Here is a 26,175-nt window from a genome sequence, read left to right on the forward strand (position 1 = left end):
ACTGGACATTCCAAAAAAAATTTCACAGAAAGAGTGGGCAGGCATTAGAATGTGTTGACCAGGGAGGTGGTTGAGTCACCAACTCTGGATGTGTTTAAAGCTCATTTGGACATGGTGCTTGGGAATATGGTTTAGGGGTGAACTCTTATAGAGTAGGGTTCTTGGTTGGACTTGGTGATCCTGGGGATCTTTTCCAACCTGAATGTTTCTGTGATTCTGTGAACACAGTTGCTTACAGAGTGACTTGGAGAGAGATGGTTTCTATGCATTTACTTTGTGCTTTTGAGTACATAATTCAATACCAGAAAAATCCTATAAGCAAATGGAAAGAAACCTGAGATTAGAAGGATATATTTGCCATAACACAAACATTTGCAAACTTCATCACAAAGAACAATCTTTATCTAAAGAGTAAAAGTTGGCTTTGCAACACTACTTGAAAATCCATGTCAAAAGTGATTTCAAAGTACAAAGAAATTTCAAAGGAAACATCTGATCTAGTAAATCTCTAATGCATATAGTCAAAATCAGTTTATTTTGTGATGTGTTTCTTTCCCTTCTCCTCTTGGGAGAAAACTGGCATTTAACATTTTAGTAGCATCTATTATCACTCTTCAAACATTTCTCAATTTTAGCAGAAAAACCTCTACCTTGTCCAAAAATACCATGGATGAAAACTTTCTGTGGCTTCAGTCTTTTTCAAAACCCCAATGTCACACAGGGCATAAAGAAAGAAACAGGATATCCGAGTAAAATACACAAAAATAGGAAGAATTTTGTTTACGAAATGGCAACCAGAGTCCTGACATATGGCAGAGGAAAAAACATTGAGAATGTTGTATAAGTTTTCTGACCCTTTTGTTTTGTTTTCCTGGTTGATTTATTCACCTCTTTTTTCTATCACTATGGCAAAGGCAACTATCCTTTGGAATGAAGACCATCTACCCTCCCCCACACTTCCTCCAGGACAGAGAAGAAAGAACATCAATTTATTGTCCTGACAAAGTTGGCCACCTGGACAGAGAGACCCATCATTCTCAGGCCATAAATGCAAGACTACAGTGTATTCTGGCAAAATCTGCACGAAGAACAAATAATCTCCTTCATTAGCAGCATTTACTATTGGTTCACTTTCTAACTTACAGCAGTGGTCAACAGTGGGTGCCTCAGCAGAAGATGAAGACTGCACATAACAGGCCAAGTTCATTGTGCACTGCTCTAAATTCTTTCTTCATTTGCTCAGAGTATTTGCTCCTTACTAGAAGCTTGACTTCTTTCATTAGCCTGCCTTTCTTTAATGCACATACTATTCCTTCAACAGTGAAAAAACATAACCTTTTTTCTTTTTAAGTCAAAATCCATGCAGAAAGAACAATACATACAAAGAGTGGCAAATACTGAAGCGTGTAAATTTGTATAAAATGCCAGCATTTTATCTCTGAAAACAGCAAGAAACTTCCTTAAACTTTCCCAGCTAAAAAGTATCAGATAATCAGACAGGATCATTGCCTGAAATCAAACCTGCTTAATTCAAGGAAATGCAAATCATTTTACTGGAAATGAGAGGAGTTCCCATTTATCAAAGCACGGTGCTTACTGTTCTTCAGATAAGAAAAGTAATCTTCCTTGTTTCATCTGTCCTGTGATATTTCTAACATTGTAGTTACCTGCATTTAGGCTATGAGCTCTGTATTCTACCTTTAATCAAAATGAATTATAGGAAGACAGATGAAAAAATGTGGAAAGAAAAAAAGAAACTTATGGTTTATGATGGTCTAGAAATTAAAATCATTGCCATGCAAAACCTGATATTCTATTTTTATATTTTATACATTCCACCTAGCTATGGGACTTAGACAAGCTTTGCTACACTTCTACACACACATCTACAGATTACCTTGTAGTTATCCTACATTTAGCTGTTTATATCCACCATTTAATCCCACCCTTTTATGTCCCTTTGAATGGATATTTTTCCCAGTTATAGTTTAAAACTCCTTAGAACTCAAAATGTTATGGCCTAAATACTAAAACTATTACAAAGTCCTGTGCTATGTGAGACATATGCAGATGCATCAATATAATAAGTTATTAAGGTCTAAGTGACATACATACTGAATAAAAAAGAGAAAAAGCATGTACCTAACTGTACTAGTATAGGGACAGAGAATTATGCAACATAGTCTGGCCAGGGCAGTGGTGGAGTCACTGTCCCTGGAAGAGTCTAAGCAGTGCATGGAGCTGGAGCTTAGGGACATGGTTTAGTGTTGACCCTTCAGTGCTGGGTCAAAGGTTGGACTGGATGAGCTTGGAGGTCTTCTCCAACCGGATTTCTTCTGTGATTACAAGCTCCATTGGAATCCTTCTAGACAAACAATGAACCATGTTGTAGAAACATGTTGAATTATGTCAGTCATCAGAAGTGCTGTATTCTCTACAGGGCACATAAAGTGTGTGGATACAAGCAGACAGGTGTCTCAAACTCAGTTCTAGTTTTGTTTCAAAAGTTTTTGAAAAACCCATATCTTGCTTTGGTTTTGACATCATTGTCATGTGCTCACCAGCAGAACACAGAAGTAATCACCTCAATGCAGATACACATTTGCTTTCAATTTCTTGATTGGTCTTTTCCTCCTGTGTAATACATTCTATTCCTTATTATATTATTACAGGTTTTTTGATTTGACACTCTAGTCATGTATTTTATAAATGTCCATCCAGCATTGTTATGCAGTAAAGCACCACATTGATATGATGGTAACAACAACAAAAAGAATAGAGATGGCAGTTAGCTGAAAAAAAACCAAGGCAATTTAGAGACACTAATACTTTTTTATTCGCCTCTCTACCAAGAAATATGTGACCAGGGTAACTTGGCCATATAAACATTCACGAGATTTTCTACATGTAGGCCCCTTTAAATCTTGCCACTAATCAGGCATTGCAAGTTCTTTATTTGTAATAACTTCAGAAAGTGAATTTTGATTATTTTGGACCAATTCAAAGAGGATGGAGACTTGTCCTCCTTTGGATGGACTTCAAAATGATGAATGACTGCCAAGGGAAGCAGCCTTTGCTAGGAAATGTTAAAACAATGCAATAGGTCACAGCAAGGTTTCCCTCTAATTTTTTTCATATGCATCCTTTTGGGTAGCAGAGGGAGATAGGGTCTTTCATGTGAAAAAATATCCCCAACTAAATATTATTTACATTATCTTTTAAAAGGAGAAATATTCTTTGGACATTGAAAACTAACTGTTGTGTAGTAATGGGCTGCAGTGTTCTGCAGAATCTGTTCTCTGAATTCACAAACAGTATTACTCCAATCAACTATGTTGCTTGTCTGTAACTGACAAAATATTCCAGGATCAACACAGCTTGAGCAACAGTAGTGAAGAATTACTTCTTTCTTCTTTATGGAGGGCAGGCAATATTTGGGTCAGCTGTAAGCGTATGCACTGGGGCTTGTACCATGCCCCTGGATGTGCTCTAGACAATTCAGGATTACAGAACCACAGAATAATATCCTGTTAGAAGAGACCTTGAAGATCATCCAGTCCAACCTTAGACCCAGCACTGAAGGGTCAACATTAAACCATGTCCCTAAGTACCAGGTCCACATGCCAGATTAACACTCCCAGGGATGGTGACTCCACCGCTGCCCTGGGCAGACCATTCCAGTGTTTGAGAACCCTTTCAGTGAAGAAGTTATTTCCTAACAACCAGTCTAAACCTCCCTTGGCACAGCTTGTGACCATTTCCTCTAGTCCTGTCACTTGCCACCAAGGAGAAGAGGCTGCCCCTCCTTGCTCCAGCCTCCCTTCAGGTAGTTGTGGAGGATGATGAGGTCTCCCCTCAACCTCCTCTTCTCCAGACTGAACATCCCCAGCTCCCTCAGATGCTCCTTGTAGGCCAGGCTCTTCATGAGCCTTGTTGCCCTTCTCTGGACACGCTCCAGCACCAGAATGTCCTTCTTATAGTGAGGGGCCCAGAACTGAACACAATACTTGAAGTGTGCCCTCATTAGTGCTGAGTACAGGGAGATGATCTTTCCATGCTCCTGCTGGCCACAGTGTTTCTAACACAAGCCAGGATGCCATTGGCTTTCTCGGCCACCTGAGCACACTACTGACTCATGTTCAACTGACTGTCAACCAATACTCACAGGTTCTTCCCCAAGTTGCAGCTTTCCAACCACACATCCCCATGTCTGTAGCTTATCATGGTGACACTTGGCCTTGTTGACCTTCATACAGTTACCCTTGGCCTATCAGTCTAACCTGTCCAGTTCCCACTGTAAAGCTCCCTTACTCTCTAGCAGATTGACACAGCCACCCAGCTTGGTGTCACCTGCAAACCTACTGAGGGTGCACTCAATCCCCTCATCCAGATCATTGATAAAGATACCAAAGAGGACAAGCCTCAGTACTGAACCCTGGGATACACCACCAGTGACTGGGCACCGGCCAGACTTAGCTCCATTCACTACCACTCTTTGGGCCCAGACATCCAGCCAGTTTTTTAGCCAGAGCAGAGGGCACTGAGCCAAGCCTTGTGCCATGACTTTCTGAAGGAGAATGCTATGGGGCTGAAGGAGAATGCTGTGGCAGAATGAGCTGTTTCATATGAAATAAACAGAAACAATGGCTTTGGTAAAATACATAGCATGTGGTAACAGGTAGGACACATTTTAACAAAATATATGGTAACATTTACACATGTTGCAAGACTCTATAATTTGCAAGACCATGCTGTGCCATAGCATGTGGCCTTTGTAGAATTTTTTAGTTAGAGGGCTGTTACTTTTAGGGGCAAGTCAATCTATTGTGGTGCTACTTTGGCAGTTAGGTTGGTTTTGCATTACTTTTTACTTTTTACACATCGAGCTAATACATAGCCAGTTCTGAGATGTAGAAGAATTTTCATCTTGGTTTTCAGCACAGATTTTTTGATCAATAATTTTTAAATATCTTCCTTAAGTTAGTCTTGCTTTGTAATGGCTGTACTGAGAACCAGCTCTGTGATGGAAGCAGGGCAAAATCCCTCCCTCTGCTATGGCTATGTTTTTTCCAAATATTTTGTTAAAGGCAATTTCCAAGCTTTCATTTCTTTTTGGTGTCTATTTCCAAGATCATATGAGGCATTTAGTTGGTCATGTCAGCAGAAGCTTAAAAATATTGAGGAAGCAAAGAGAAGAAAAATGAACTCCAAGTGCCCACAAAGTAGTTACAGAAATGTTACATTTCACATAATTAAAGAACAGTAGGTACTTCAGAAGTCTCCACCCTAAAACAGTTTCCTGTTTTTCAAAACTTCAGCTACAGATGGTAAATGCTAAATGCATTTTACCTTGATGCAGTTCATCTCATTACAGACCCTATGTACTGCTTGCAAACCTTGTCAATCACTGAAATTAATCTTTATAGATGTGAATTCTGGGCTGATGGACCAATGTGCACATGCCAGATCGGAACCTGATGTGAACATACTTCAATTAAGACTTTTCATTTTCACTGTGGAGTACCTCGCACTTCTGAGGTGCTATAGCAATAATAAAAAAACCTTTCATGCACTCAGGATAGTCCTGAATGCCAATACATCACAGCTCAACAGCACAGCTGATGTGGTGAGGCTGTAGGTTTAAGGCATTCCCCATGGTCTCTGTCAATATCACACATTATGATGGAATTTCTGCAACCAGATACTACATTTTTAAATACTATTAAGGTTGCAAATGTACATATGCTATAAAATGGGAAAGAGAATTAAAGTTTACTTACGTGTTCACATTTCCCAGGAAACCTTCCATTCTTTTACTGTAGGAGACTGACTGTGGGAATAGATGAGGAGATAGAGGACAAGGGAGACTCTTTGAACCTGAACTTTGCCTTATTTAGTCAGAATTAAAGTTAGTGAAAAATGTCTTTTGCCTAATGAAAGTAGTAGGAGATGATTATTACTCTGAAACTTCAGGTGCTCAAATTAGGCATTCAAAGTTAACAGGGCTGAGGTGTTCCAGAGAAGTCTACGGAAAAAAGCCATGTTTTGGCAATCTACATCAACCATGTGGGCATAGGTACAAGAAAAACATGTTCAGTTCAGTACATCTACTGTCCTCTGAATAAGCTGCAAGGGAAGGGAAAGTTTTTAAATCCTGTTACTAATGGAAATTGTTGTAATCTCCTCATGATTATCAGGAAATGCTTTGAGATTACAGACAAAGAAAAAGAAGGTATCATAACCAAGCAACTGAAAAAATAGCTTTAGGCTACATCCAGCTTCAAGACAGTTTTCACACGGGAAGTAACATACATTTGTCCCATTTCCTACACACACATCCATTTCTACAAGGAAAGAACACCAAGCAAGACCCTGATCCTCACAACACTTTCTTTTGGTTTTTTGTTTTTCTGTACTAAGCATGTCCAAATTCCAGAAAACTCAAGAGAAATAACACCCCTGCAAAGACAAGGGGAACTTCATCCCTGGAGTATGGCACAGGCAGAGTCCTTCAGGAAAGGCTTACAGCTAATCTATTGTTCTCTTACTCACACAATACAGAATTAACCAGGTTGGAAAAGACCTTCAAGATCACCAAGTCCTTTGTAGGCATTTCTTCATTTGTATCTGAAAAGCAGGAGCGCTTAGCTGACTGTTTTTTCACAAGCCATTAATGGTTCAAGCTACTAATGACGTAGCCTTCCTTTCCAGGTAAAACACTTCTTTCTCAGAAATGGGCCTGATAAAGAGCTTGCTTTGTGACAGTCCATCTTATAAAACAATAAACTTGAGATCGGTGAAGCGTGGCGGAGAAGAAACTCACAGCACTTGGCAGCTGGTGGCAAGCATCCAGCAGTGTCTGCTGTGAGCCTCTCCACAGCACAGGCTCCTCTGGGTTCCTACAGCGCTCTTACAACTGACCATGAACAATCTATCCAGGGAACTCATGGACCAAAGAACAACGTTCAAACTACGCCTAAAACTACCACAGACACTGGAGGATTTTGTGCAACACGTGTAGTAGGGAGTTACAATGGAAAAATTAGTGCAGTTGAGCTTGTTTAATATCAGATTATTTTATGTTACTTGTAACCTTTAAAAGATTTATTTGCAACCGACATATAAAACTATATGCTCTAGAAGCCTCACAAGTTTCAGAACATTACTGTTATCATCTCCATTTTCAAACATGGATATGCCAATGCTGCAAGGGAAACCTCTGTTCATCTTAAAATCATGTGCTTAGACTAGCCGTGGCATAAATCATTCCTAGCTAGATGTCCCATGTGCAAGAGCCTACATTATACAATGGCAAAAAGAATAGTCTACTTTTTCACATGTTCACACAAGAGAGGTATCGAGGTGCTGGAGCAAGTGCAGAGGAGAGCAACAAACCTGATGAAGGGCCTGCAGAATAAATCTAATGAAAAGCAACAAAAAAGAGAAGGCTGAGGGGAGACCTCATTGCTCTCTACAGCTACCTGAAAGGACGTTGGTGCTGGTCTTTTCTCACAGTTAATTAGCAATAGAAAAAGAGGCAATGGCCTCAAACTGCCACAGGGTAGGTTTAGACTGGACATTAGGAAGAATTTTTTCACAGAAAGAGTGGTCAGGCATTGGAATAGGCTGCCCTGGGAGGTGGCTGAGTCAAAGGTCGTTTGGATGTGGTGCTTGGGGATATGGTTTAGGGGTGAACTTAGTACTGTAGGGTTATTGGTTGGACTTGATGATCCTGAGGGTCTTTTCCAACCTGGATGTTTCTGTGCAAAACATACTCAATTTGCTGCTATTTCTAGAATTTTCTACATAATAGCATGCTTTCTCACTAGTTTACAGAGGCTCAACATAGTATTTTCTAAATTTCCTTTTCTCTTAAATCCTCTAACTACACCCATCAAAAGTAAAAAGGCTCACAGTAATACATTCACTAAGAACTCATGAATAGATCAATGAACATTAAGAGACCTCCTTCATGATAAAAATACCAAGGACTGACCTTCAATGACTTCTTTGTCACAGTGTGAATATGTATGTAGCCTTTCTTACTCACAGACAGGAAGTTGCAGGTCACATTCTCACAGTAATTTCCTCTTTCTTCTTTTCATTTTGGACAGTCAGAAGTCATGCAAACTCCTTCAGAGTATGCTGATGGCTGCATACAGTGGGAAATCATAGAACTGTCAGCATTAGAAAGGACCTCAAGGATCATCTAGTTACAAACCCCTGCCATGGGCAGGGAGGGATACCTCACACTAGATCAGGTTGCTCATAGCCTCATCCAGTCTGGCCTTAAAAATCTCCAGGGATGGGGCTTCCACCACGTCCCTGGGCAACCTGTGGAATAGTAAGTCACGGCATAAATATCTAACAGGCAAAATATGCCAAGAATCAGTATCTTATGAAAAGGTAGCCACAAAGAGAAATTTGCCCTTGGGAAGAAAGCTGCTTCTCTGCCAAGCAAGCAGTTATTTTGGTGAGTTTGAAATTAGGGAAGCTCCACTGTGCAAAGCACTGAAACACTTTAAACACTGCAGTCTGAATAGTATCTGTAATATCTACTTCTCACAAGAATATAGTTCTCCATGTCTACAGAAATGTTCTCAGACCCAAAGGAACTCAAAATATTTCCTTTTCACCATCACATGCCTATACTTCCTTCTTGATTATTGCATGGCTTAGCCTTTGGTTCCCTGCAACTGTTCTCCACTTTGTTAAAGCAAACAGCAATAACCTAGAATGTTGAAGACAATCTGCTGACAAAGAGAATTTGCTTTGTCATTCTGTCCTTAGGAGTCTGCACAATACCAAACCTTGACTAGTCTCCTGTGACAAAATAGTTGAAAGTGCTAGCATTTACATTCACACCAGTTATATGAACCTTTCTTCCAGATGTGTATCTTTAAGTATCTCTTCTTTCCATGTCCTTTCAGTTATCAGTAAGTTCAGAGTTGTTTGGAGATTCTTCTGGCTGGTAATTAATTTTCCATCTTATTTTCAGGATTTCAATTTGACTGTCTTTATCCTTAATTATGAAGTCATCTGTAACTTTATATACCAGTTTCAGCACATCTAGTTTCCCTCTGCATAATTATTTTCTGTTCACAGTTCTGCTGAGGGCAACTTAAAAACCTGCTGTTGTTTTCTTTAAACACTCTCTTTTACACTGACAGTTCTCACATTTTCTACCACCATAACTGTTCTTTTGCCTTTTTTCAGTCATCTCAAGATCACAGGATAAATGTTGTAATTTATTTTCCAATACCCCATACAAAAGTCAATTTAAAATATTTTGACTAATCTATCGTTCAGTGTGCTGAACACCTCTTACTCCTTTTTAGCCATTTCTTCATTTTTACCTGAAAAGTGTTAGCAAGAGCACTCAGCTGACTACTTTTTCACAAGCCATTAATGGTTCAAGCCACTATTTAATGTAGTCTGCAATTATTCAGATAGCTAAAGCCAGCAGAACTGTAAGATATTTTTAGCATCATATTTGCAGGCATTTAACCTGTTTATATTTCTTATAATTCCCAATACTACCTGAATTCTCAAACTGTTTGCTTCCAAATACTTTCCAAACCCAGTCCCATACTACTTGCTAATGTTGCCTAAACATGCTACTGTTCTTTTCCCAACAGATTCCTGCTGTGTCATTCCAGCTCAAAACAGTAGAATTCAATTAATTAAGATTTCCTACTATTCTTTATTTCAGTTATCTTCTTGGAAATGCCCTACCGACTTGGAAATTTTCTGAGATACTGAAACTGAAACCCTTTACAGAAGAATAAAAAAAAAAGAAAGAAAAAAAAATCTTAAATGATTAAAATTCCTTTCACAGAACAGAAGAGGATTAAAAAACCTCTCTTAATATTGTGCACTAAGTTCAGCATAGGTTCTCAGCACATTGGAGGCTCTGCATGTAAGTATTTCTGGTTAGCAGCTCTTCAAAATACTGGAATATATAGATAACATCAGTGAAGGCATTAGTTCCTGCTAACTACAGAACTAAAGTCTCATGTATGCATAAGAGTTTTGCTAAAAGAGAACTATCATTATATAAGAATTTTAAATGAAGGTATAAAAATGCTACCCCTTAATTAGTAGAGTGTTAACCAATGAACTGAGAGGCTTGTAGGCTTTGTGTAAAAACACTTCAACAAATTTTTGCTATAGCAATCACATCTTACTTGCTCTGAATACAGTTTGTACATCTGTACTAAGAGCAGACAGCAGTTTAGTGGGGATTTGAAAGCAGTGGAAATACCCTTGTGAAAAAGAGGAAATGGAAATTCCCTCTCAACCACTATTACTTCAAAAATGTATTCATGCAAAATTAATATCAATCATAGATTCAGTTGACTGTTTAGGATTGTGGAAAAATATTCCTGCATTCTTGATCTCTTGCAGAGATCCACAGAGGCCTACATTGTTCCAAAAATCTGCTCATATTCTCAGTAAAAACCTCATCTCTGTATAGATGGAAGCACTCTTGTCTTTTGCAAGACTAGACTAACATATAAGGGAGAAGGAACACACATGGTCAGGCTAACACCCGCTTCACCCAAATGCTGCAGACAGCAGAGCAGATGCATGAAGGTGGGGATCTGTTATCTGGCTGAACGCTCTCCTCTTCTTTTCTTTATATCTTAGCTGTGCTGCAGGAAGTTGCTCTTAGATATTGTCCTCCTAGTAGAAATATTGTGCTGTAGAGCTCAAAGCTTACACTCAAAAAGAAAGAAGCAAAAGAGAACAATGCGGAAGTGAGAAGCAAGTGGGAATCTCTGTCCTTCCTCCAAGCAGCAGGCCCCAGAAGGAAGGCTGCTGCTCCTGGGAAGGTGCATTGTGGGTGGGGAGCAATTGAAGAAACTGTAGTTACTTTGAAAGCTGTAAGGAAGAAGATGCTTGGGCAAATAAGACTGGAGTCACTTGCTTTTAAGCCATTACCACAGCCAAGAAAATCAAGAGTTCCAACAGAAAATCACAGAACCACAGAATGGTAGGGATTAGAGGGGACCTCTGAGATCACCTAGTCCAACCCCCCTGCCAGAGCAGGATCACCTAGAGCAGGTTGCACAATATGGCACCCAAGTGGGTTTTGAATGACTCCAGAGAAGAAGACTCCACTACCTTTCTGAGCAGTCTGTTCCAGTGCTCTACTGCCTTCAGAAGTCCTTCTCATATTTAAATGGAACTTCCTATGTTCAAGTTTGTCCTGTCACTGGGCATCACTGAAAAAAAGACTGGCCTCATCCTCCTGACACCCACCCTTTAAGTATTTACAAGCACCGATACCCCTCTCAGTCTTCTCTTCTGCAGGCTAAAAAGCCCCACATGCCTCAGCCTTTCTTCATAAGAGAGATGTTCTAGTCCTCTAATCATCATTATAGCCCTTTGCTGTACCCTCTCAATCAGCTCCCTATCCTTCTTGAACTGGAAAGCCCAGAAATGGACATAGTACACCAGATAAGGCCTCACTAGGGCAGAGTAGAGATGAAAACAAAGATGTGTGGCTTTCCTCATGCTCGATCTACAAATGCAGTAGCATGCTTTAGATCCACATGCTAAATGGGGCAAACAGAAAAACTGTCTTTCAGTCTCAGCTTTTTCTCTGTTCTCTATCCTGCCTTCTTCAGCAGGTAGCCTGGAAAACACGTCATAGCTGAATTAATGCAACTAAGTCAGAGTATTTCTGGAAATACTGAGGCAGGGCTGGGAATCTGTCATGTAATTTGCAATGGAATCTTGCAGCAAATATTCACAGAGGATTGAAATAAAATATAATTAATTTGGCACCTTCCAAGAATGTTAAAGAAATTAGTTTACCACAAACAGGTTTTGAAACAGAATAATTATTTCCAAGGGACTCTTGCAGCATAAATGCATTTATAATAATTACCTGAAATTCTAATTTGCTTTTCAAATCAGTGTGATACAAAATGCTATGTCAGTGAAGAGCCTATTCAACAGCCCATTATAATGTCATATTTCTAATACATTCCTAATATTGCTCAGAAACGACTTTCATTGTAATAAATAATTGCTCATTAATTAAGAGCAATTAACACCTTTAAGAAACTTTAATATCTTCTTCTACTGTTCCCATCTTCTGTGAGAAGACTCAAAATGTCCTAGGCTTAGGTACAGTCACCAGACAAAATTTAATTATCCTATTACTTTTAGTATTTTACAAATAGATTGCAGTTTTCCCTTGAGATACGGCCAGGCAGAGAGGGACCTGGGGGTGCTGGTCGATAATAGGCTGAACGTGAGCCTGCAGTGTGCCCAGGCAGCCAAGAGGGCCAATGGCATCCTGGCCTGCATCAGGAACAGTATGGCCAGCAGGAGCAGGGAGGTCATTCTGCCCCTCTACACTGCACTGGTTAGGCCACACCTCGAGTACTGTGTCCAGGTTCTGGGCCCCTCAGTTTAGGAAGGATGTTGACTTGCTGGAGAGTGTCCAGAGAAGGGCAACAAAGTTGGTAAGGGGCTTGGAACATAAGCCCTATGAGGAGAGGCTGAGGGAGCTGGGGTTGCTTAGCCTGCAGAAGAGGAGACTCAGGGGTGACCTTATTGCTCTCTACAACTACCTTAAGGGAGGTTGTAGACAGACAGAGGTTGGTCTCTTCTCCCAGGCAACCAGCACCAGAACAAGAGGACACAGTCCCAGGATGCGCCAGGGGAGGTTTAGGCTGGAGGTTAGGAGGAAGTTTTACACAGAGAGAGTGATTGCCTATTGGAATGGGCTGCCCAAGAAGGTGGTGGAGTCACCATCACTGGAGTTGTTCAGAAGGAGACTCGATAGGGTGCTTGGTTGCATGGTTTAGTTGATTAGGTAGTGTTGGACGATAGGTTGGACACGATGATCTTGAAGGTCTCGTCCAACCTGATTTATTCTATTCTATTCTACACTCTTTGTGGCTATACCATCTTGTGGATAAATACATTCAAGGACAGTGAAGTAAAATTAGTGGCTTCAACTGAAGGTAAGCAATTAAAAATATAATTAATTTTGAGAACAATTATTTTTAAACATTTCCATGGATTTCAAGTACACTGACTTTATCAACTTGTGCTTCCTTCAGTTCACCTATGACACTAAACCTAAAAAACAGTCATGTTGGTTTTCTTGCTGATTATGCTCATTTTAGGGCAGTTGCTGCAAGCCAAAATTAGTACTTTATTTAGCATCAGCACTTTCTTGAAAACAAATACAAAGTTGATGTTTTTTTTAAGAATTTGCTGCATCACACATTTAGAAAACACAAATAATGCCACCAACCATGAAGGAGATGTACCTTATAGAGTGTCACAGGAAACAGAAATCTGATAGAACAAAGCGATCTTCCTATCCCAAATAACTCGAAATTGGACCTGCTATTGTTTATTTAAAACATAGGGGAAACACTGTTTCCTGTCACTATACATGCATTTTGCTCCATATACAACATGACCCTTGACTTGTAATAGACATTAGAGAACTTCTTAGCTATTCAGTTTAGCCATTATGGACTGAACATGCAGAAGGTTCAGCCAACATCCACACCACTTTAGAAGGATTTGACACATCATCAGAAAAAAGAACATGTGAGTTTCCTTCAATTCTAGGGGGAAAGTACTTGAATGGCCAAAAAAACTAACAAACCAACATTGCTAAGTCAGACAGTACTCTGTAGACAGTCCTTGCTGCTGAGACAGCACAAAGCAAGGCTCACAGCTATGCAAGCACTGTATCAACACTACTGGGTTTCTTTTAGAGGCTGAAACCTGCAGTCAGTTCTCTGACAAACTGGATGGTAAGCTCCTCATCAAGGAACGACTGATTCCCAGAAGGTTAAAAATATATTAAAAATTAAGGCTGGTGTTTAATAAAACAGCAGTAGCCCATAGTTAATTAGAGATAAGGCTCATGACTTGCCATGTCTTAATGTAAGCTGGAGAAGTGATACTACTTACTGGGTGATGCTCATTTTTCTGGGTAACCTATGGAAGCCATGTATTCAGTGCCAATGGGCAGATCAGCAAGTAAGTGATGTTTCTAAAAGGTTCTATCAGGAAATAGAGGCAAGGGCAAGATTTTGTAATTTTTGGTAATTTACTCTGAGTTTTCTTCCTAAATCCCTCCAGTCAACCCTTTTTTGTCACAAAGGGCTTTTATGTTTTCAATCTCTTGGAAAGCACCATTTTTCTCATATAAATGTGAAGTATATCCTCCTGACATACTAAGCACAGGAGCTAAAGAGGACTCCTGAATCATCAAATACACAATAAAGCAGGAGGTGACAAATTCAGTGTGTCTTGAAATGGAAGGAAGATCTTAAAAGCAATTGATGTGCAACTATTATTTTGTTGTTGTTCTTATTTTTAAACTAAGTGTCATAAGTAACTGAGTCTTTGCTCTTTGCTAGCCCAAGTGAAATTTGTTTTGCTACTCCAGGCTCTGCTTATTCTCATACCCAAATTCTTCAAATTTCCAATCCCACTGCCAATTAATACAGACCTACTTCTCTGCAAACATTTTACAAAACTTTTGGCCACCTTCTTTCACTATGCCTTCTGTCTACAGATAATTCTCTCCCTTCTAGCCTCCTTTGAAGCATCTTTGATAAACTTCATAGATCCTTGCCAGTATAGCTGTGCCCATTGTCTCATTTTCATTCTCAAGAAGGTGTCTTGTTCTCCTGTTCCTTCTGACCCCATTTTCTCTTCTTCATTCCTACTCCTTGGCTCTATTTTCCAGCAGCTAGTTCCTTAACATTGTCCTTATATGACTGCAATTTAGGAACTGCTCCACTGACCTTGATATGCAGTTCTGCAACTGTGTAAGCATTATAATTCTGTGATTATATTAAGCTTGTAGCTTCATTTTTCTAGTTCTGGCTTCCCAGAAGTTCCTCAGGCACCTCCTTAGCAAATACTAACATTGCTACCTTTCCAAATTAGTTACATGCCCATTCACACCCCTTACTGTCACACTAGTGACATACTGAACTTAGAAGGAACAGTATGGTATTCTGCAGTTACCTTCTGCCATGATAAAATACTACAAAATCAGTCAAGTATTGAACCTGTTTTGTGGCAAATACATGTTTGTGCAACTTGCCAGTTTGCATAACCATACCTTACCTCTAAGTCAAATAACTATTGAACTCCTTTAAAAAGAAAAACAAACAAACAAACAAAAAATCTTCCTTTGTCAAAAGACCTTGGGTCAAATATAGCATGCCACAATGCAAACCCCTTTGTTGCATAAGCAAAATGTAATTTACTACAAATGCAGTTTTTCAGATGCCTGGATTTCATTTGCTTTCAAATGCTGAGACCTTCTGTAAACTTATTAAATAAGACCTCCCTGGACTTCCAAAGCTTAGGGATATTTTTGTTTGTTTATTTTGTGTTTTAATAACTTCTACATCTCCTAAAGAATTCTTAAGCTTACACTGCCTCCTTCTACTCTTAAATACTAACTACAAGTTAGGTGAAAGCTTTGGTTAACCTTATAATTTTAATAAAAACTATATTATTATCTGACTTCAATTTCTGACAAAAATACAAATGGAATTACATATATTACATACCTAGGAAGTAGCAAAATTTACTAAAAAAAAAAGTGTTCTTAAAATAGAGATTAGGAAATATGACATATGAAAGTGTGAAAAAAAAAAAGTAAGTGTGTGTGTGTGTAATGAATGCCTTACAGTCACTACTCCAGACATTTGGTAGTACAAAACTTACACTTTGGCAGTACAGGTCCCTTTATCTCCATCCCTGCAAAAATCATCAAAGATGTTTAATGAATGTATCAAGGTGGATTTTTTTCCTATCTTGCTGGACCAAATAAAATGTATGTGTTGGTGTCCTTTAACTGTATACCTGTGGTGCATTGCTTATCTACTTCCATATATATTAACATATTAAGAGCAGAAATACCTGAGTGTATGTTTAAAAACACAAATGTGTGAGTTATATTGAGGCAATGATACACAACCTATTTTCACAGTTTTATCTGTGTAGACAATCTTAAAGGTATTTTACATCTGTAATCTTCTCTTTCCTGTCTATATGCTGAAGTATAAGCCTGTTACTGTTATGAAAACTAAAAGCAAAATAATTGTATCACTGGGAAACTTGTTCCTCCCCCTAATCCCAATTCAGGCATTCTGACCTTGAGTTTGCTGATACCCATTAAATTTCAGATGTTTTTTAGATCAGAGAGGCTTGCACAACTTCATCCTGTTCACAGGCATGATCTCTTTGGACCATAGTGCCATCTAGCTTCTCTTTTCCTGACCTCAGTTAATTCTGTGTGCTGAAGATGATTGTCTGATGCAGCAAAAGGAAGTCCAAGGAGCTATTATTAATATAATTGTCAATCTAGTCTTGACTATTCATCTAGACACACAGCTCAATAAGGGAAAGAAATTACCAGTATTTGATCATCCATTCAAAAATGGGTAAAAATTATGCATTTTCCCTTGGAATAGGTCTTACTACCTCCCTCCAAAATGGAAAATTAAGATCCTTACTGATGCTCTGGACAAGTTACCCGTGCCTTTGAGAAAACTCTGGCACCAGAGCAGTACTAATACAGACTTCACAGGACATCAAGGGCAATGTAGCTAAACCCTCTCACATTGCTGAAGGCATTTGTCTCTTAAAGAAAACTCCTGCTTTCAAAGAAGCCATATTTGAAAAGACCTGGAGGATTCCCTTAGGTGCCAAACAAGGAAAAATTCTAGAGAAATACAGTTTTCATTCACATGAAGAAAGAATTCATCATGAGTGCATCAGGGCAGACACAAAATGGTTCACCAAAAATCCTTGAAAGAGGCTGTGTGAAATGGGAACCCTTTTTGGGTAATGTATTTCTTTGTACACACCTGGAATTTGAGATCCACTCAAAGTTGCCTGGGTTTCATTTGCTTTTGCAATAAATGCAGGACCTACCTATATGCAAGCATACAACAAATCCAGTCCCCTTAACAAAGGTGTATCTCATAACGAAGAAGACAACCAGCTCAATCTCTTTCACACCTGGGTCTGGCTCATCCTTGGAAGCTTCTAGTGAGCCAGGTACACAATCTAGTTTCCTGAATCCTTCTGTCTAATTCACTGATGCACTCTTTACAGCTAGGAGGGATATTTCCTATTCTGTCTCATGAGCACAGTTCACTTCCATTGAGTGGCATCACTACACAAACCTCTCAGTGTTAATGCCTAGTAGTAAAGCAGTCTTCAAACTCACTTCAGACTCAATGGCAAGAAAAAATATTTTCCATTACATTCTACTAATCAATCAAATTTCTTAAATGATTAGAGTATAATAATGCCTTAATCTCTAAATAATTAACAGACTGTGATTCTGCTGCCCTTACTCCTTTTTACTTAAATCACTTTAAGCGTGTAAAGATTTAAGGATAGAGGATCTACTGAGTGTGAAATGGTGGCATATACATGCAGCTGGTAGAGGGATGCAGTAATTGTGATCTTCTGCAGATTATTGTATGAGAGAAAAATTCAATCAGATCCCTAGCTGGCCATTGAAAAAAAGTAGGCTGCAGACTAGAATCTTTCTTGTTCCTAAAGAGCATACAGACACAGCTATCCTTACTGCCCACAGCATCCACTTCTGCTTGTTTTAATGAACATTCTTGGCAATAGTTTGTTCATTGGCTATCTGAATAAAATTATTTTATTTATTTCAGGTACCTATGCCAACCTAGGAATGGCTGGCACACAGACAACTTTGCACACTTGTGCTTGAAACTTAATACTGATGTGAAAATATTACCAACAATATATTACAAAGCATTAATTTTGTTCTCAAAATTGATTAATAAAAGCAGCATTTCAATGTAGCACTGTGTCAGTGATGAGAACAAGAAATGAAACAACACTGCAGTATTTCTACAGATCTCTCACTTAAAGATAAAAACTTTCATGTGCCTATCTATCCTGATTATGGTGCCTATAATTATTTTTAAATTACAGGTACAATTAACATATAATCAACTATTTTATCCATTAGGTTAACATAATATTTATACTGTTAGATGTTACTGAATGAAATAATAGTTACAAGTTACATATGTGATACGGTAGGTTTTAATCCCCAAGTCCCACTCACACAGATATCTCAATATAGTTTCCTTGGAACTTTTTCACATTTGGAAAGAGAATTGTTTTATACTTTTGAGACTATATTTTTTTTTATCTTCAGTATTAAATGAACAATTTTCTCCCAAATGTAAAAGAAAACAGACCAGTAATAGTAATAAAATCTGAACAGGATAGCAGATAATGACTTAAAATTCATTCTCAGAGTTCTGCCCCTACATTCTGCAGAAATCAGATGACTCTCTGAAAGCACTATTTTATTATCTGGGAAGTCACCTTCTGCCTGCCACCCACAATCTGTGGTCCTGTAAACACACATATCCCAGGAGTCCTGGCTGTGGTTCTGGGCCTTAGAGATCACCAGTCTCTGCCATCTGAGAGACCTTGAGTGGTATATCCATAAACTATGTATTATACTGCAAAAAGGGTGTGGACTACCACACTGGCACATGCTGCCAAGTAGGCTTTCACATGGGTTCTCTGAGCTCTGAGTAATACCTGCATGGTTCTCTATACTTTTAAATTCCCAAACTCAGCTGAAAGGATGCTTGGCAAGGGGCAAGATGTTCAGGCAAGTTTAGTCAGCATTAAATGAGGTAAAACCATAGTTCAAAAAGGCCATGTATTTCTGAAGTATACACACATGTATGTACATAAAGTATATAGTTTTCCTTGAATGCTAATAAAAGGTGGTATCTATTTCAACATATACACATATATATACATACATAATTTTCCTTGAATGTTAATAACTCAGAAACTATTTTTCTGCTCAAAAATCTGAAAATATATTCATGTTTGGGCCGAGACCAAATAAGGGACACTACCATTTCAAAGATAGATTTTTTAGCAGAGTGTGACTACACTGCTGAAGGGACTATAATTATAATCTTGACATTACCATAACGACCATGGTTGCTATCAGGTGACAGGTATAATATAGATAATCAGTAGACAGTACAATAGCAATATTTAATGATGCATGAGAGAGAAGAAAATTAACTCATGCATTTAATTCAGCTCAGAGCCAGTATTTGTTATATTTATGACTTTCCTAATCCTGTTAGCATGTACGTAACAGTTACAATAAACAGCGAAGAAACAAGCAAGGTATCTATTGTGGCATCCAGAGACCTTACATTTACCCATCATATACAATAAATAATTGTTGTGTTCCTATGTATCTCTTCTTTAAAAAAAACAACAACAGAATAGCCAGTTCTATTGCATTGTTTTAATAACATTAAATAAAAGCGAAGCTGATAACCACAGCAAAAGCTATGACAAGTGCCTTTGCCTTGGAATCAAACAGAAGCAGTAGTGAGGCTGTTCTTTTGTTTCCCCAGGTTACAGACTACCAGCTCCTGCATTTAATCAGCCTTAGAGAAATTATGCCACAATTTAAAAAAACCTACACCCTAATCTAGAGCAAAGGAAGATGCTCTGTTGTACGGAAGAGGGACAATAATGCTAACATGGCTGCTCATTTCAAAGCCTGCAAGATTTTACCACTACCTTTATAAAAAAGGGTTAATGGAAAGAGATTTTATTTATGGAGGATGCTCCTACTACTGCAAAGAAGCTATTTCAATATGTGTAGATAGCAACAGATTAAATGCAACAGAAGACAAAGCAGTAATACACAAACATAGACAGGATGTAGTACTACTTACATCGCTTCATAATATTTCTGGCTACTAGCTCTGTTCAAACCTTGCTGCTTCTGTCTCCACAGCTACAGCCACTTCACTGAGCCTTAGAATGAAAGATGCAGAGTTTATAAGGAATCACAGAAAAGGTATTTTAAGAAATTACATCAAAGTCAGTGTCAGAAAATAAGAAAGTGGTCATTACAGGCAAGGAAGACAAAGAAGGCGAAAGAAATCAAAGGAGATACTTCACTATCTCAGCTCAGCAGAACACACATAAATCAAAGTGCTCTGCAGAACTCTGACTGTTGTTCAGATCATCAACTTTGTCTCTCAAGCTCTCTCTTTCAGAGTTTCCTTCTGTCTCTAATGCTCACTTTGATGCCTTCAGACTGACACAGGATCTCCATCACGTTTATTAGCTTCAGAACCAATCAGGATGGATGCAGCTCATGCCTGAAGCCTACCTGCATTTTCAGTTCTGCCCCGAGAATGTCACTGGACTGTTGAAGATTGCAGTCATCCTGAAGACATCAATTGAGAAATTTCCATCTGAGATGGCAAATCCATGAAGCTATAAGTAAAATAGTGAGATATCAAAGATATCCCTCCCACATATGTTATGTCCTTCTGTTTCTCACCCTAGGAGTACTCTTCCACTTTCCTCACTCAGCTGCTCTTTGAACTCTCAGGAAGAGAGGGAACAGAAAAGCCAAGTCCTGCTGCAGTAAGCAAAATTTACTGAGAAACCAAAGCTGTATAGCTGTTTTCAACAAATATTAATACCTCTCTATCACAAGCAAACACCACTAGGATGCCCATTCAGAAAACAGCAAATGTGACAGATCTATGGTAGCATTTTTCACCAGCAGCACTTTGTAGGACTGCTCCCAAACACAAGCTGTCTTTGGTCTCAAGTGAAGTTTTTCAATAACAGCAGTTCCATGTTTGTTCCTTCTCTCTTGATTCTTGAACCATGGGAGCTGCTTCTCTCCACTGAGAATGTGAATTACTGTTTCTTCATGTTTCCTTTATAATTAATAATAAATATGGTTTTCATCTGCTGTCAGCTCTAAAACAGCAGGCACACATTTGAAGCAGAAGATGATCTCACCGAAGTACAAAGAAAAAAAGGCATTTAAGAAACAATTAAAACTTTTGGCAGAGGCACATTTTTGTAATTCATTATTTTAACGCATTGTCCCATACAAGCATAGTCCAGCACGGTGAAGCCTACAGTGCCACACAGCTTCCTTGTCTGGCTTCAGCTCCCCCTCCAACAGGCCGTTGCTTTTCTTACAAACAATCCTTAATAGCCTGGCTCTGTACTTACAATAGGCTTGGTGTGGGATTGCAAGTTAGATATCCCATAGTTTGCCCTAAACACCAAAGAGTTAACCTTCCTGGAAAAGTGACTATGTTTCATCACAAAGCAGTCACAAGTGTTTTTCTTCAGGATTTTTTTTTTTCCCCCCAGTTCTTTTAATTTCATGACTACCTGCCCAGCCTAAGTGTAGGGCAGACTACACAGGAAGCCTTGATATATTGAACTCATTGACAATAAACAAACAAGGTGTTCCACACTCTTAAAAGAGAGCTATTTTCCCTTATAAGGCCTTGTTTTCCAAGCCAGATCATCAGATCACCTTGTATGGTAACAGATTGGTTTGAATACTTGCACAAAAGTTTCTATGCTGGGATGAGGTCAGTTTTGACAAGTTAATCATAATGAGTTAAAAAGTATTTTTTCTCCAGCCTTCAAATTATTTGTGACTCTTTTACTATGCTACACATAGCCCTAATGAAATGCAAGTATCTGTAAATATAGACACAGCATTTGTCCACTACTCTACACAGGAAAAATTCACCTTCAAAACCTACTCAGTCGTAAGCAGAAATAGAAGTATGTGGGATTTATCCCTCAGTTCTTTGGTCCTAGTTTACAGTTGTCTCCAAGACTTAAACTACTGAAGGAGTCATGCCCTGATCCACAGGATCAAGTACTTTTCCCTTAGTGAAGGAAATTACAGAAATTACTGAAGATAGGGAAAAAGAAGGAAAGAAGACAGATTATTACCCTGGTAAAATGATGACAGTGCATGGGATGGATTGACACAAAAGAGCAAAAAAAAGTAGCTTTCTTAGAATTTAAACAGTCACGAGAAAAGCTATTTTCGCTGCCGTTTGGGAAAGGGACTTCTGAATTTAAAGAATACTGCAACAATCCAGTGATGTGATTTAAGATGAACTAGAAAGCTAAAGTATATGTTGTCACTTTTTTCTTTAATGAAATGCTACACTTAAATGTCTTCATTTGAAAATAATCTGTATGTGGGTTTTTTTAAAAATAGCATCAATTTTGTAGTTAGGGAAAAAAGAAAAGGTTCACAGTGTGCTTTTATGGCTGACTGAATATGGAGGTTAGCTAAGACGTTACCCTTTCTTGCAAGTCCAGCAATGCTGTTGAATGCAGCCACCATAAGAATGCTGACACAATGCACAGCTTCAGAATTTTGATTCCAGAGGTTAAAGGAATATTTGCCAGTGTATTGAATGTTCTTTGTTAGAAGAAGAAATTGTGAATACAATTACAATGTTTTCTTTATTAAGAAAAGCAGAGAGTTCATTTTTCTTACATATATAAAGAACTGAATAATCTGAGATGGTTTGTTTCAGCATAATCCCAAGCCTCTTTTAGGTATTCAGACTTTTCTGTGCGCTGTTTCTCAGGATCACACTGTCAGTGCCTCTGTCCTGCTATCTTAATCTCTTCTAGTTATATTTTTCCAGGTTCACTTTGCTGCCTGTTCTTTTCTATGCACATTGTTTAAGACAATGATTGTCCAGTTTTGGTGGAGGCTCATATTATAGCTGCCTGATTCCATAAACCAGCTCAATGGCTTTTCATGAGTGTTTTAAACTAAGGATAACTACAAAAGATTTACTCCAAATGACAGCTTCACAAAACCCCTCTGCAAGCAGTTTTCACAAACAACCGTATTTCTGCTTTGGGGTGTTATTCTGAGGCATCACAACTTTACTTTCAGGAAGCAGGTCCCACGTGTATTTCTGCACTGCAAACTGAGTGACAGCTTTACTTTGGTCATTATATACCAAAAAGTTGTTTCCAAGCCGCATTAGTGCAAATGGCTACAAACAGCCTATTACTAACTTGTAGCTGCTTGTTTCCAGATGCCCTGAGAAAATAGCAAAGGAATAGGCACCTACTGCACATCAACAACATGGCTGATCCGCACTGCTGTCTAATCACTCCAGTGCTTTAATGAGATCACAGCCCTCATCTACTACATGTGAAGCCAGCTGACCAGCCATTCTAGGAAGAGCAGCTTTAGGCTGTGCTCAGACAGCTTGCTTGGCATAACACCAGAGCAAAGGATGCAGTCAATTGAAGCAAACCTTACTTAACCTGCTGACAGGATTCCCACCATCTTGAAAGGTTGTTTGCTTGAAGAATTTTAAACGACAGCTGGCAACACGCTCCCTGCATCTGCAAATTAGTTGTTTGAGCATGGCAGACATTCATACTGAAGAAAAGTCATCATTTAACTAGCAGTGGACAAATTTTAATCAGCTGTAAAAGTAAAGCATAGATGCCAAAAATTGAGTCAGATCAATTTTCTCAACCAAGAAGCAGTACCACAGAGTCAGAAGTTGAGCTAAGCTGCGCTCCCGTTGCAGTTTACCATGGAGTATTTACAACGCAGAAATACAAAGAATATGGCTGTAGAACAAGGCATACAGGACTTTTCTGAGCAGTAATTTCCCAGAGAAACTCATCTTGAGACAATTACTATTTCTTAATTACCTTAAATTAAAATTATTTCTGTGTAATGCTATTTAAAGTCACCTGAGTATTTTTAAAGAGTCAAAGATTTACAGTCAGATGTAATTACATCAAATTTTACAAGGGATTTCCAGCTGTTCTCTGGAATTAATGCATAGCATAAGGATAGCTGACTGGAGTTTTGTACATGATAGCATCTTTCAAACGTGTTTGCATTTAAAATGTATTCTATATAAAATACAGGCATTTCAGATTTACCTTGCATGCTATTTTACAAGGGAAGAAGCCCAGAAGTTCCAGTTAGCTGATGCTTGGACACTGAATTCTGAAACAGGTTATTGCTTTAATTCCAGACTAACATGTTCCATAGCCAAAAAATGAGGGGGACATTATCTAGTTTTTTATTTTAAAGTTTGTTCTTTTGCTTATGGACCCAGTACTGAGCTCCACCCAGTGTCTTCAGTTCCTTTTGCCATAGTTAAGAAGCGGTGCTGTGCATCCTTTTGCAGATTCCGGTGTAAGGATTACTTTATAGTTCATGAACCAAGACAGCCCTTGGTTTAGCTTTATTTTGGCAGTGATCCAGAGTGTTTTCCAGAATTGGTACAGGTGTGGTTGGAACAGTTTTCCTTCACCATTTGCTGCCCAAGGCTAGCAAAAGCACAGTCACTGTGATTAAGATGAGAGATTATAACGAGGATCTAGTGGCTCCTCCACTCTCCAAGATATGTGCACAGTGTTGATAAAATAAATTTTGCATATCTCATGTGTTCATGTTTTCTTGCTAGCCCTCCCCGTTTTTCTAACACTGTCACTCAGTGAGCATGCTCTCTGTAAGCCTCAGACACGAGGAAACTTCTCTTACTTTTCCGCAAGTCCTTGCAAGGCGCTGAAGCTGTTTTCAAGACGGTAATATTTTCAGCATGTCACAGTAATTTTCATTTTTTTAATTTTCCATGTGAGGCTTTGGCTCTTTGCCTTTGTCAAATCCTGTCCTCAAGAATCTTTTCTTTGATGAGAGTGATTTTTTTTTTTTTTTCATTTAGAGAAGTAAAATATTGATGTGTGGCACAGATGCCTAACAATAGGCCTTAGACTTGGAAAAAAAAAACCAACTATTTTCTTCCTTTTAAAGCAGCTCTTATTGAAACTCAAATCCCATCAGGTAGAGCAAGCAAAGCATAGAGCATTATAACATATCACCCATAAGGCCTTTTATGTTACACTCATCATGCTTATCTCTTGCTGTTGTCCAATCATTCAAATATCCTCACAAGAGCTGCCAAAGTCCTATGAATACCTGTCACCCAATGCAACAAACTCTTGTTGTGAAGAATTTCTCTATGTTCCCATGTGTCCACTCTTCTCAAGTTACCATGATTTAGGTGATTCAGAAAACAACTACCTCCTTCTAGTCTTTTGTGCCAAAAGCAAAGAGAGTGCTTATTTAAGTATCATCACCAAGAAAACAACAGCAGCTGTGTTGGAAAAGAAGGAGGAGGTGGTCAAACAACAGAGAATGAAACACAAGTATTTTAGGTCCATTCCTGGGAGGAATGAGGCTGCAGCACTCACCGCCAGAGTTTGTTTCCCTCACCACGCTGCCTGAGGTGTCATCTTATAAATGCCACATATAATCTGTCTTTTTATATTAAGCAGAGACTGTGAATTCAGGCATCAGCAGTAATGTACCTTAATACAAATATCATAAACCAGTAACTGAACAGGTGACAAGGTTAGATGGACAATACTGGTCTCCATATTACATTGCAATTTATCAATACCATAGGCAGAAACCTCTGTCAGGACAGAAATTTGAAGCAAAATATCTAAACCAGATCACTACAAAGGCAGATGTGTTCCTGTTTTTAACATTTTCCACTGATAGCATCACCTGGAAGTTTGCTGGGGAAAGCCGATGAAGGGTCTTGCAGGGAGCAGAGAGTAAGTAACCTGGGGGGGGAAAGGAAGCAGTTGCTGGTGCATGTGTGCATGAATTTGTGTGGGGGTGTGAGACACTTGTCAGTTCTTCACAAATGAGCCCTGTGTTCAAAGAGATCGCTTCAAAAAATTACTTCAAATGCTGAAAGAATTACAGATTTTATAAAAACAAACTTGCAGCAAGTCTCAAAAAAAGCTGTCTCATACTGAAATCTTTAAAGCACTACGACAGCTAATAACACGTTGCCGTATTTACCAGTAATCCCAGATTTCTTTTCCGCTCTTGGCCGGAGTCCTGGCCGGCAGCCGGGCGCTGGCAGCTGCTGGGATTGGGAGCGGAGCTAAGGGGCCAGTGAGGGCTTCGCTGCGGGCAGGCACGCTGAAGAACGCCCCAGCCCCCGTCCCAGGGCCTCGGGGCAGTCGGAGCCTCAGGCCGCCTGTCAGTACGGTGAAAGAGGAAGCGGGGAAGAGATGCGTGGGGCCCCAAAGGAGCAACAGGAGAATGTACAAAGAAAGGAGCGCTATCGGGGAGGGGGCCGGGTCGGCAGCTGCCACGGCACGGGGCCTCGCCACCGGGCGCGATGGAGGGACAGGCAGGCAGCTCGGGTCCCCGACCTGAGGCGACCACTGGCGAGAGGGCGGCGGCGCGGCGCTCAGGAACGAGGC

The 26,175-nt window shown here is 39.2% G+C and overlaps 1 non-coding gene across 1 annotated transcript; it reads right to left on the reverse strand.

Moving 5' to 3' along the window:
* Window positions 1-8,022: 8,022 nt before the first annotated feature.
* LOC104304615 (uncharacterized) lies at window positions 8,023-26,083 on the reverse strand. The gene is made up of 3 exons (XR_008462454.1): window positions 25,766-26,083; window positions 19,788-19,869; window positions 8,023-8,152 (listed from the first exon to the last, which is right to left on the reverse strand). It is a non-coding gene; the product is annotated as an uncharacterized LOC104304615 (transcript).
* Between the last annotated feature and the right edge of the window lie 92 nt (window positions 26,084-26,175).

The sequence above is a fragment of the Dryobates pubescens genome, chromosome 11 (genome assembly GCF_014839835.1).
Source record: "Dryobates pubescens isolate bDryPub1 chromosome 11, bDryPub1.pri, whole genome shotgun sequence".
In the NCBI taxonomy this organism is placed as follows: domain Eukaryota; kingdom Metazoa; phylum Chordata; class Aves; order Piciformes; family Picidae; genus Dryobates; species Dryobates pubescens.